Genomic DNA, 13,097 nt, shown 5'->3' on the forward strand with positions numbered 1-13,097 from the left:
TCCATGGCAAAGGACAAGGGGCAAAGTAATGTGTTAGCTTGAAAATAATATAAGGGGAAACAAGCTTATTTTTGAACTCTGCCATGTGTGAATTTGTTTAACTGCATTTTAAGTGAGTGCATCAGATTTTTATAGCTTTTGGGACTGTTTAATTAAAAAATGTTAAACGGACTGAGGGAGTGCACTGGCAGTGCAGAAGAGAAATAACTTACATTTCCAGCTCCCCCGTCTTTTGGCTGCCAATGAATAGATGTATACAGTGTCAGGCCAAATATGGAACAAGCTTCAATGCAGAACCTGAAAACATAAATATTACATATGTGCAAGTAAGGAATAAACTTGTTTTTGCTTTGAAAATGTCTCATTATTCGGTGCGAGACTCGACTGCGAGACTGTGTCTAAGGGTGGGGAAGTATGTAGCTGGATACATCAGAATCAATGATGAGATTTCTTTTTTTTTTTTCAGTATGCTGCTGTTGAAGGCATCCCCTCTTGGTCAGGTGTTCTGTTCACGAAATCTTTTCATTTCAAATCCCTGACAGCAGCACCTGCATGTAAATAACACCCATATCATGTATAGGATGCCCGCTCCTGTCAGAAACCCATGCAGCTATTCAGCACTGCCAGGTGGAAACCGTTACAGTGACAAAAAGATGCGGGTCTGTTTTGATGAGCAAGACAGAGCCACATTTTCAGTGCAGCTGCTGTTGTGCCCGAGACATCAAACAGATGTGCATTTAAAACATGCATTTATAAATGAAGGACTATGACACCACCTCTACCCTCAATATTCAATATTTTAAAATGCCGATGGAGTTATGATGGGATCTGATGTGTGGAAGGGGGTAGTCTTAAATAACTAATAGTTTACTGAACATCTTAAAAGTTGCATGCAGCATCTACGTGGAAATTAAATAACCTTGATTTACTATGTTAAAATGAGATAATACAGTCATGTGTCATAAGACCCATTCGTATCTACAATCCAGTAAAGAAGGTTGCTAAGAGAGGAAGAAGCTGAATCAATAGTCTGGACTAATTCTAACTATTAAGTGTAACAAAATGATCCACTTATTGTGCATTATGGTATTTTTGGCATTACTTATCGTGCAATATGCACAGGACAAAAATTATGATACGAACATGATCATTATCTTCCAATCCTCCCTCGTCTGAGCAATGAATCACTACCTTTGGTGAATTTAGAATCCAAGCTCTGTTGACAGTTTCTTCAGCATTGTCAGCTTTCAATTATCAGGTTGTTTTGATTTCAGTTGTTGCTATATTTATGTGCGGCTGTGCTGATCTGCGGCGCCATTTCCAGGCTATGATTTATTTCCATTCTTGGCTTGCTAAGAAACCCCTGTCTGAAATGTCTGAGCATTCCTAGTGAGTGTACAAATCATTTGCAGGCATCACTGGCAGCACACACCATCAGATTATGACATGAACAAAACACCTGTACCCATTGTTTCCCATACAAGCTCACACGCACCAGGGTGGGCATTAATCCAAGTTCGGATACACTTCTATTTCTAAACATCCACTTGTGATTTTATCATATTTGTTCCCTGGATCAACACGACCTGGCTTTTGCACACTGAGCACATCTTTTGTTTGTCACATCTGGTGTGTGTTGCAGCATTTTAATGAGTGTGCTGAAGAAATGTAAATGGTGTGTGAAGCCCTCAAGATCTGGAGACTTACAGCTGTTGTGCATGAGCTCCTTTTGCTCCAGGTAGGCTGTAATGTGTAATAAGTTGCACAGACAGACAGGTTTTTTTTTTGTTTTTTTTTCACGCTGTGCCGTCGTCAGATTTTTGACGAAATTCCAAATTGTCAGCAGCGAGGAATTTATCAGCTGTTGTTCTTGTCACACCAGAAAGCTCTTCAAAATGATCTCTGAAATTATTTTGTTAGCAACAAGGTGCCTCAAGCATAAATCATTAAAGTGCACGGATTTCAACCTAAACCGTTTGCACACACGCACACACACACACACACAGTTTACATCTTGTAGCCTACCTCCCGTTTGTTCTTTGCCAAGATCAGAATTAAGCAACCAATTAAGAAAGTAGGAACAAAAGCCAACTTAAAAAAGCAAAGGTAATGTGCAAGAAATTGTGCACTTCAGCAGCTGAAGTAAGGTTGTCCTCAGGCTGTTCCAGCCATGCATGATTAAGGTAATTACGTCCATGCTCCAACCAAACCCACCTGCCATAAGGTCAAATTCTCAATCTGTCATTTGACCAACTTCCAGCAAAAACACGATCACCGTAGTTGGTGTTTACTGCCGACTACCAAATATTGATGGCAAGATGAACCCTGATGGTGAAAATAGCAAACATTACACTTGCTAGATTCAATTCCATTTTATTCATGCAGAGTCAATAACAATGCATATTTTCAGAAGATGCTCCACAGACCGTAGAGCTTCAAACCCCCAGAGCAAACACTGGGGCGACAGTGGCAAGGAAAAAGTCCCTTCTGACGAGACAAAACTTGAAGCGGAACCCAGGAAGCAGGAACAGAGATGAACTCATCTGAGTAAAGCATGCATGCAGCATATCATCATGGTTGCAATATTGGTAGATGTCGAAGAGCAAGCTAAAGTCAGCATCTTGGTTGCACTACCATCTCTAAATACACCATCACAGGAAAGCAGGCATGGCTGTGAACTCGCCCTTATTTGCATAAACATCTCAAGCGCCTGAAAATAAAAAGAAATTATTGATTGATGTTCTGGGGATTTCATAATGAAATATGCCTAAGTTGTTTCATTTTCTGGTCTTTATTTTAAAATGTATAAGCAGCATTATAGATCCATGGTGTGGGCTGGGGATTTTTAAAAGCATGATAAAAAAAGAAAAAAGAAAAAGCCAGTGTCCAAGTATAACCAGAGATGGATTTAACACAGGCCTGTGGCTTTAGAAGCACAGAAACTGGCTAAAATAAGAGCTGTGGTTTCATGCTTCTGATGATTACACCCAACTCGTAATTAACCCCAATCAGATGAAAAAGGAACTGCGGGTGGGAGTGGCTTTGTCGTGATGTGAATGAGACTTGCGATTCTGTTAATACGGAGGTCAGAGCCTATGACCCCTCTTCCACGCGGAGAGCACGGGCACACGACGCAAGTGGCAGTTAATGGACGACAAAGTACACTAGAATCACCTAATTTCCCTTACAGCAGTAATCCGTAATCACCGTTAATATCGGCTCAAGTACACAGAGGATTGTTTGGCCATCGCAAATGATAGGTTAGACTGGAAGAGATGGAACAGAGGAAATCAAAGTGGAATGAAAGCACCTGATCTGAAAGAGGAGATGATTTAAAAAGGAAAAATAATGAGCGTGTCAAAGTTCATTTAAAATCTTTGTGTGAGTGTACTTGTACCTGTAGTGTGCCACAAAAGTATCAAGAGTATACGAGAATAGCAACAAACTGAAGTAGCTTAAACATTAACATTCATTTCACATTTATAGCACTTTAAAGATTTTTGATGGTGGTTAATGGCTTGTGACATAGGCTCTTAAAAATCTCCCACAGGTGTTGAACGGAAGAAGGTGAACCTAAGGTAATAACATATGATTCATACTGTATTAAAACCATTACAAACCCCTTTTGCTCTATATGAAAGCATCTGTATTTGTTGATGCTTTTCCCTTTTACTCGTCGCCAGCCTGTACGTCCTCGTGATTACAGTATTCCTACATTTCAACAGCAGGTTCTTGAAAAGAGAGAATGCTTTTTTAAATTATTTGAAGCGGTAATTAAGATCCTTCGTTGGAAGTGCGGAGAAAACTTGACAGCGCATAATAAACCTCAGATTCCATTTAACCATCTTTCCTGTTGAATCCACAACAAAATAGCGGGAACCGAGTGCATGTCCATGAACTGACACTGCTGCTACTAAGTCATACCAACTGATGTAATAAAAAAAAAAACTCTGCACTGTGTGTGCTATCGTGAAGCACATTGATAGACATTCTTTTTTTGTGCAGCCACTTAGTGCTGACATTCAGCAATCACATGGGAGAAATCCATTTTCAAAGCACAAGCATACTGTTTTCAGGTCAGGTGCAGAGAGTCAAGGAAAGAAAAAAATACACGTTATAGAATAAAATGCTGCACTGTCTTCCCCCAGTGGTTTGAATTAGAGCCAGTCATATTTGGATAAGAAATTAGGAGACTGGGGGTGAGCCATGCATGAGCCCAAACTTATCTGTCTTAGAGGTCTAATATTTATTTAATTGTCAAATAATTTTCAAAAAGGACCAGCAGCACACTGATCAGAAAATGTCAATTAATCTACGGAATCCATCCTGTCTCGTGGATCATGAAACACTTGGTATTTCGGAATCAGAATCGTGTTTATTGCAACGCATGTTCACAAATACAAGGAAATTTGAGTGTTCGATGCCATCACTGTAATTAATAAGAACAGCATGGACACAATATACAAAGAATATTACATATGTTAACAAATATGTAAAGAATAAAGAAGTCTGGAGTTAAAGAAAGGAGGAACTGTACAGTTACATCAACGTTAATGCATGATTTCGTGCACAGTGTGCTACCGTAACACATGGACCCAGGTGATTTGTGTTTTATATCCACACTATCACACACTTCATACCAGTCACAAAGAAATTTCATCCATACTGCTCACAGACATATATTTAACGAATACATTATTATCTCAGAACCATATTTTGTTTTCCCCAATTGTCACACACCTTAGAGACCAGGTCTAATGAGTATTTTTTACTCTTATGAAGCAAAAATCTGGATTTTATAAATTCCAAACATGGAATAATTTGTACTTGATCCAATACATCTGAGCTGCACAGATAAGCACACTCTGTTATTTCTAGCTCTCCATGAGAAGTTAAGCTTGTGATAATGGCTTAATGGACCCGCAACAGCACTCTTACTGGATTCGTTTTTTTGCTCATATTAGCCCTGTCACTTTGTTAACTTGCAAACTGTAATGCATTAATTAGACAATTACCATGACAACTCTGTCTTTTTTATTACATTCTGATGGGACTAACATTTTGTTGGCTCTCCACAGCCGTCACTCGCTGACAAACTGGATTGTTGAAGTAGTACAATACAGTCTCAAATTTCAGGCAGCAGGCTCTAGACAAGGAAAGGTTTGTAGCAAGATAAAATTCACAGAAGCAGCTGTCACAGAACAAGTTGTCTCAAAATTGAAGCTTGTGTACGTTTATAGCTACAGCCAGGTTTTTTTTTTTTTTTTTTTTGGGGGGGGGGGGGGGGGGGGCATCTGAGGGTGTCCTGTGGTCCTTGATCAGTTTGGGATCTAGGGAATTTGGAGGCCAGGTCAACACCTTGTGCTGTTTTTCATGTTTTTGTGTGTGCGCCTGTGTTAGGCTGCATCCTGCTGGGGATGGCTGCTGCCATCAAGGAGTGTCATTGCTATGGGGTGGGGGTGCCTGGTCTGGTCTAGGTGGGTGGTACATGTCTAAGTAACATCCACACAAATGCCATGTCTGAAAGTTTCCCAGTAGAACATGAATTTTCACAAGATGGTCAACGTTATTCACTCATGTCAGTGGTTTTAATGTTGTGGGTGCCAGACTAACTTGCAACAACACAGACATATCCCATTAAAAAGTTGTGTACGGCAAACCCATCACCGTACAGCTGCCTGGCGGACCCGGAGACAACAAAATCATCACCTTTAACTCTTGTTATATCTCTATCCAGTAGTGAGAAGAAATATCTGGCTCTGGAGCCACTAAATGCTCTATTTTCTTCAACAGCTGGCCACTTAATTTGTCTTTTGGCCATTTGGTGCTGGGCAGGAGGTGTACGGTGGGTTTATCAGAGCTTGTTTTCTAAAAACGTCTGCCTAGCTGTTACTAGTGATGGGGACTGTGAATGTACTCAGACTAACCATGCAGTAAATTTGCCTTAAAAGCAATGCACTCCCCACGTTTAGATTATTGTAATTATACAGTATACTGCATGGAATTTTCTGGCACTTTCGGTGCAATGTTACACATGATTTTAACATACCAAACAAGAAGTAGAGTTTTGGAATCAAATACATAATACTATTTACTTGTTTGTTTGTTTTTTTGCGGTCTGGAGTTAAAGACAATGAAATGCAATGATTTTAATCCACAAAGCAATGGTGAAACGTCAACAATAGGCTAAATATGTATGGCAAAGACTTTTCTTGTTCTTTAGAAACTGAAACAGCTTCTCGGTCATGTGACCTAAACATTTCGTATGTCAGAACAAATGCTGCGTTCCTGAAAACTGGGAAATTTCAGTCCTCCTACTAGGAAAAGTACGGTGGCCCTGAAGGTCAAAACGACATTGCACAAAACACAATGACATTTCAGAAAACACAACAACATTTCACAAAACACAACGACATTTCAGATTACGAAAAGTGTAGGGACAACACTTCTCATTTCTGATTGGACAGAACCAGACAGTGTAAGTTTTAAACCGCAATGGAAAGAATGGAGGAGGAGATGGCATTAATAGAGGAATATTTTGAAAGAGGACATACATATGTCATTATTGATCTCTGACAACGAAATAAAACTCGAAAACTATGTACTATACAGAGCCGATAGAGGCTCCAGGGGAGGTGGTGTGGCTACTTATGTCTCCTCTAATTTAGTTGTAGAGCGAATTACACCTACAGTTCCACCAATACATTTTGAATGCCTTTTTGTTAAAATCATATTTCATCAGAATAAATATATTACTGTTGGTAATGTGTATAGACCACCCTCTGCCCCTGTAGAGTCTTCCAAGTGTTTGATGTCTACCTTTGATTCTATCTCTTCTAAAAATGAAATGATTATTCTAGGTGATTTTAACAAAAACTGGCTAGACAAGTCTTCTGTTAAAGACAAAAATAACTTTGAAAATCTTAATTTAACACAACTCATTAAGGAACCCACTCGAATTACTCCTCACTCCCAGTCCCTGCTTGATTGGATACTTGTCACTCATCCTGAAAGATTTATTGAAGCTGGTATTTTGTCAGACTGTTTTAGTGATCACTCATTTATCTATTGTGTATGGAAAATTAAAATTCCAAAAACACCACCAAAATTAATCAAAATTAGACAACATAAGAAAATTAATATTGACTTATTTATTAATGATTTAATCGCAATTAATTGGGACAGGTATCAGCTAATACCAACTGCTCAGGATGCTTGGGACTTTCTATACTCTGAGTTCACACAAGTAGTAGACAAACATGCACCATGGAAAACCTCTAAGGTCAAGGGACGACATCTTCCCTGGATAAATGCTGATCTTTTAAGCCTTTTCAGACAGAGGGACAAGGCTTGGGCTAAATTCCGGCGGACAAGGGAAAATGCTGACTGGGAAACATACAGGAAACTAAGAAATATCTCCAAGACAATGACCCGCAACGCAAAATCTGATTATTATAAGGAATGTCTTTCCAATAATTTTAAAAATCCCAAGCAATTTTGGAACAGTATAAAAACCATAATAAATACTTCTGATAAAAGCCCTATTAATAAAATACGTGATGGTAATACGATAATTCATGATCCCTTTTTAATTGCTAAAGTGTTCAGTCAGCATTTTTCCACAGTCTGTTCTGACTTAATATCTGATTTTTCTTACAATTATTGTTCTAATAATATCTCTGTCTGTCATAGCACCTTCTCATTTACTAAAATCACACCTCAAGAAGTTCAGAATGCTATTAAACAACTTAGTCTGAGTAGTGGTGCTGGCCTTGATGGGATGGAATCAAGGTATATTAAATTGGCTTCCCATATCCTTATGTTTCCTCTTGCCGATTTGTTCAATCTGTCTTTTGCTACCTGTGAGATACCAACTATGTGGAAACATTCACGAATCACGCCAATACATAAAGGTGGTGATATCCTTGATCCAAACAATTATAGACCAATATCAATAATTTGTACTGTCGCAAAAGTATTTGAAAAATTAATTTTTAATCAAATATCCCACTATCTCAAAACAAATAATATCCTGTCACCTTTTCAGTCTGGGTTCAGACCTAACCACTCAACAACCACTGCACTGGTAAAATTGACTAATGATATATTTTCAGCATCTGACTTTGGTAATCTCACAGGAGCTATTTTTATTGACTTGAAGAAGGCCTTCGATTTGGTTGACCATTATTTACTCTTAGACAAGCTTCATGCAATTGGTTTTTCACAAAGTGTACTTCTCTGGTTTAATTCCTATTTGCATAATAGAAAGCAATGTGTTGTTCTTCAAGGATCTAAGTCTGATTTATTTGTTCAACAGAGAGGTGTACCCCAAGGTTCGACACTTGGTCCTCTTCTTTTCTCTGTTTTCATCAATGATCTTCCTTTAATTTGTTCTAATACTTCAGCTCAGCTATATGCAGATGATACTGTCATCTATATCTCTAAATCTAATATTTTACAGATACAGAATGCCCTTCAATCAGACTTTGATGCTGTGCAAAACTGGCTGTCATCTAACAGATTGCTGCTTAATAAAACTAAAACTTACTCCATGGTCTTTGGTACAAAACATAACCTAAAAATGAAACCTAATAACTTAATCATAACATGTAATGATGGTATGAATCTGCATAGAGTTGAACAATTCAAATATCTAGGATTATGGCTTGACTCAGAACTTACTTTCAAACCTCATATAGACTATATTCTTCGTAAAATCAACTTTGGTATCAGTGTTTTATTTCGATCCAAGAACTGTTTTACGCTTAATGTTCGAAAGAAACTTGCCTCACAACTTATTTTACCTTTTTTTGATTATGCTGACGTAATATATCTAAATGCATCCAAAACCAATCTTCTACCCCTCAACACAGCATATAACAGTCTTTGTAGATTTGCTCTTGGTTGTTCTTTTTACACTCATCACTGTACCATGTATAATACACTCAAATGGCCCTCACTCAGTATAAGAAGACATAATCACTGGTTACACTTTATTTTTAAATGTATACATTGCAATTATCCTGCTTATTTAAAACAATTTTTGATTCCATATTCCACAACATATCAATTACGGCACTCATCCCAGTACTTTTTCCTTATTCCTACAGTGAACAAAACAATTGGTAAAAGAGCATTTATGTTTAAAGCGCCATCAGACTGGAATAATCTTCCGTTAAACATACGCTCATTGACTTCTTTTCATAGGTTCAAATTTTCCTTGTCTTCTTATTTTGAGTTAAATTGCACATGTTTCCGATGATGTTATATCAATATTATTTGTAACACACTGTAACTTTAATTCGCAACATTATGTTATTATTATACTTTTTATTTTACTAGGCTACTGCTATGGCCATTTGTGGCCATCGAGAGGTTGTGCTTATTCTTATTCTTTTACTTATTTTTTTATGTTTGTGTTGATGTCCGTTGTCTTTGTCGTTATATGTCTGTAGATTGTTGATTGTGTTTTGTCTCTTTATTTTTTGGTTGTAATGTATTTTAGGACCCCCTCGAAAACGAGAGGATTCCTCTCAAGGGGTTTATCCTATTAAATAAAATTTCTGATGATGATGATGATGATTTCAACCCATCATGAAATGAACATGTCCCTTGGAACCCTGAAAGCACGGTTGAAGGAGTTAGGACTGAGGAGACGGGGCAACTACGTCCTCATCATGCGTCCCCTCGGCCTCTTTAAATAATGCCAATGTCTTTCCGCAAGACATGCAGAAATTTGGCAACAACTGATACTTCTTTCCACAATGTGGACAGTACATGTTGTCTTCTTTCAAAGCACATCACAGTGTCTACACTTACGCGTAGCTGACCATTCACAAAGTGTCATTTCTTGACTGGCAGCGAAACAACCAATCACATCAGCTTATATTTTAACACGGGTTCTGTCCAATCAAAACCATAAGTGTTGTCCCTACCCTTTCCGTAATCTGAAATGTTGTTGTGTTTTCTGTAATGCTGTTGTGTTTTGACCTTCAGGGCCACCGTAGAAAAGTGCTCTGGAATACCACATGAAGCCGGAGGTCCTACTAGTGAAGTCGTGGCAAATCGATCTACCCCGACTTCACTGAGATGCAACAGCCTGATGTCACAGAACAATGGCGGCGCCCATGAAGATCCAACTCCCATCAAGCTTCAAAACTTTTTCTCTCCGACTATGGAATAAATGATGCAATTTTCATAAACTTTTTCCAGTGCGATACACATGAGAACATGTTATGGAATCACGACTAGTGAATTTACTTCTCGTGTAAATATATAACCTTGAAGGACTGGTTCAAGTCGTAGAAGTTTCGGTGCTCTCCATTAAATCCCACACGCTTGTCTTTTCAAGATGCTATTCTTATTTCATGAAAATTTCATGAAACCAAGCATGTACACCTGGGCTTACCAGCGTGTGTGCCCAGTCAAATGTGAATTTTGGAAACCTGTGTATGAGTTGTGTGTTTATGCATGCATGTGCATTATTGCGGTGTGCATCTGGGTGTGGATAATACGAGCCGGAGAATTCCTCCCCCTCACTGCCCTGGTTGGTTTAGATGTCGGCTCTGTGAATTACAGTCTTCACTGCTGCGACTCCGAGCTCTCAGCTTGGTGCTCGGCTCAGGAAAAGCAAGGCTAAAACCGTGCCAATTAGGCTGGTAATCTAGCTGACATTTGTGTTCACTGCTCTGAGGCCCAGACAGCATCAAGAGCTCCCTTTGGAGGATTTGTGGTGGCGGGGCGGTTGGTAATTTACACCTCTATAAATGAGAGCAAAGAAAAAATAAATTTGACGATGAAGCCTGCTTTAATAATACTTTCACGCCATCTTTGTTTGGGGTGAGAAAGAAGCCGGCCAATAACACTCTCTCTCTCTCTAATCTCTGTGTGATTTGCTTTGATGACTCAAGACAAGAAAATGGATATACAATAGAGGACTGATTTCTTGTTTTCCTCTCGTTTTCTGTTCAATCAATGCTCCGAAAATTTGATTTTTAGAAATAATTTAGAAGAGTTTTCCATAATGAGACCAAGGCAAAGGAAGAAAAGTAAAGCCTTAAGGGAATTTTCTAACATTCTGGGAAATAAGCATGTTTTACTGGAAATTAGATGAGAAGATCAAGAACAGTTATGTTTTGTGTTCTTAAATTGGTCTAGAGAGATTGTTGAGGGACCAGCACAACCTGCAAGATGACAGTTACATGGAAGGCAGAGGCAGCTAAGTGTGGATGGGACCCTGCTACTTTAAGCATGTTATTTTTAGCTTATTTTTCTCCAGCTTCATTGACAACACTGGATTAATTCAGAAGAAGATGATAACTTGACTAGACCCACGTCTTCAGTGATTCCGAATTTTTTTATCTTTTCATGCTACCGCCATGTTTCTGTCCTTCCTGGAAGTTCATCACATCCCCCGATGTGGGGCAAACGTGCAGCGAGAATGTATTTATTCCAACCGGATCAAGTTTTTATATGGTTATTCTATTAAACAGAAAGGTCAACACCGCCCCTCTCAATCCAACTGAAAATTCCTTCAGATCAGGCCAGTCTTTTCTAACTGAGGCGGTTACATGAGACATTTATATTCTGAATGAGCCATTATTACAATTATGAGTGAAATATTAGAGTCTGTATAAATGTAGCGACTGTGTGGCCACTACACCAAAATCCCACCAGAGCTCAGAGCTAAAACTGGGAACTTGAGCCAAGCTAGAACCGGCTAGAAAGATAATCTGCCAGCAATCTGTGAACTCGTTACTGTACTTCTTACTATATTACTAGTTCTAATCATGCAGTAGGCTTAAATAGGCCCTGAAAAAAAATAATGTATGTTCACGTTTACGTTCAGTGTTACTCACCAAAACAGTGCTATATCAATCACATTTAAAGGCATTTGACTCCTCAGAACATTTGCAAAAATTATTTAAAATTTCCACAGCGTTGTTTCTCGTTGTGCCCGGCGCATTGCAGTATCCTAGCATATTGTTGGCACTCATTAATCAGATGTATTGTGAAAGACCTTGCAGAAATGTATCACATCATTAACACGTGCAAAGAAAGGAAGACCGCATTACTGGAGGTCAAAAACTCCAATCAGAACCTTTATCTGTAGTCTCCAAAACAGTACACGGTCTACAACGTACATATGTGTTCCAGCCAATCAGCACACTGCCAGACAGTGCTTTACCAATATATTTAGCTGCTTTCAATTATCACATAGCCGTCACCTCACAGGTAGTATTGGTCCCTTGAGAGTTTCCTTGTCGTTTCTTCCTCCTTTCTGGGTCTGTGCCAAGCCAGGTTAAATATCTGCGCGAATGTACAAAAGATACAATGGATGGATTTTCTCATCTAACTCTCTGTAAAGAAAGCACGCAAGCTTATTTCCTGAAGTGGTGGCCTATTCTTTGAACAACAGATCATTTGTTCAGCGATACAACCGTTTAAAGGGGTTACGCTGCAAAAGGAGACGTTTCTAGTCGTCTCTGTGTTCAAGAAATTAATTATCGGTGAGGTTAAGGCTTTGAAAATATGCTTTAATGGATTTCATTAGAACATGACGATGGCAGATGCAACGGGTGGACTTTCCACATCGATGAAGTGGACGAGCGGAGATTTCTCAATGAGGCAAATCTGTTTGGCTTTAAAATTTGAAAAAACTGAAATTCAGCTCATTAAAAATGTCTGATGGAAAGAGATAAAAACATCAATACCATCTGCTATGCTCCAGTAATAAAAGTATTTTTATGATATAAACTTGTACACAGGGCATACAGCAAGCTCTTAATATGTTTAGTTAATCAGTAAGATGGGACCGTTTTCCAAAAACATAGTAATCTGGGTAATCTGCACGTGCTAATGATATCAAGCCACTGCAAACTCAAGTCCAGAAACACTGATAATTTGTCTTCTGTTCTGAATTTAGGCTTTGGTTGTCCTTGCTAAGGATGCATATGTAAGTAAAATCAACCAAACTCACATCTGAGAAAGTTGTTGACTTTGTACATTTACACCAACTACGTTTGTATGTCAAAAAATGCGCATCTAATAAATTCTATAAACTAAATTTTTAGACTTGTGACTGAAGTCTGGTGTGG

This window comes from Chelon labrosus (assembly GCF_963514085.1).
Source record: "Chelon labrosus genome assembly, chromosome: 3".
In the NCBI taxonomy this organism is placed as follows: Eukaryota; Metazoa; Chordata; class Actinopteri; order Mugiliformes; family Mugilidae; genus Chelon; species Chelon labrosus.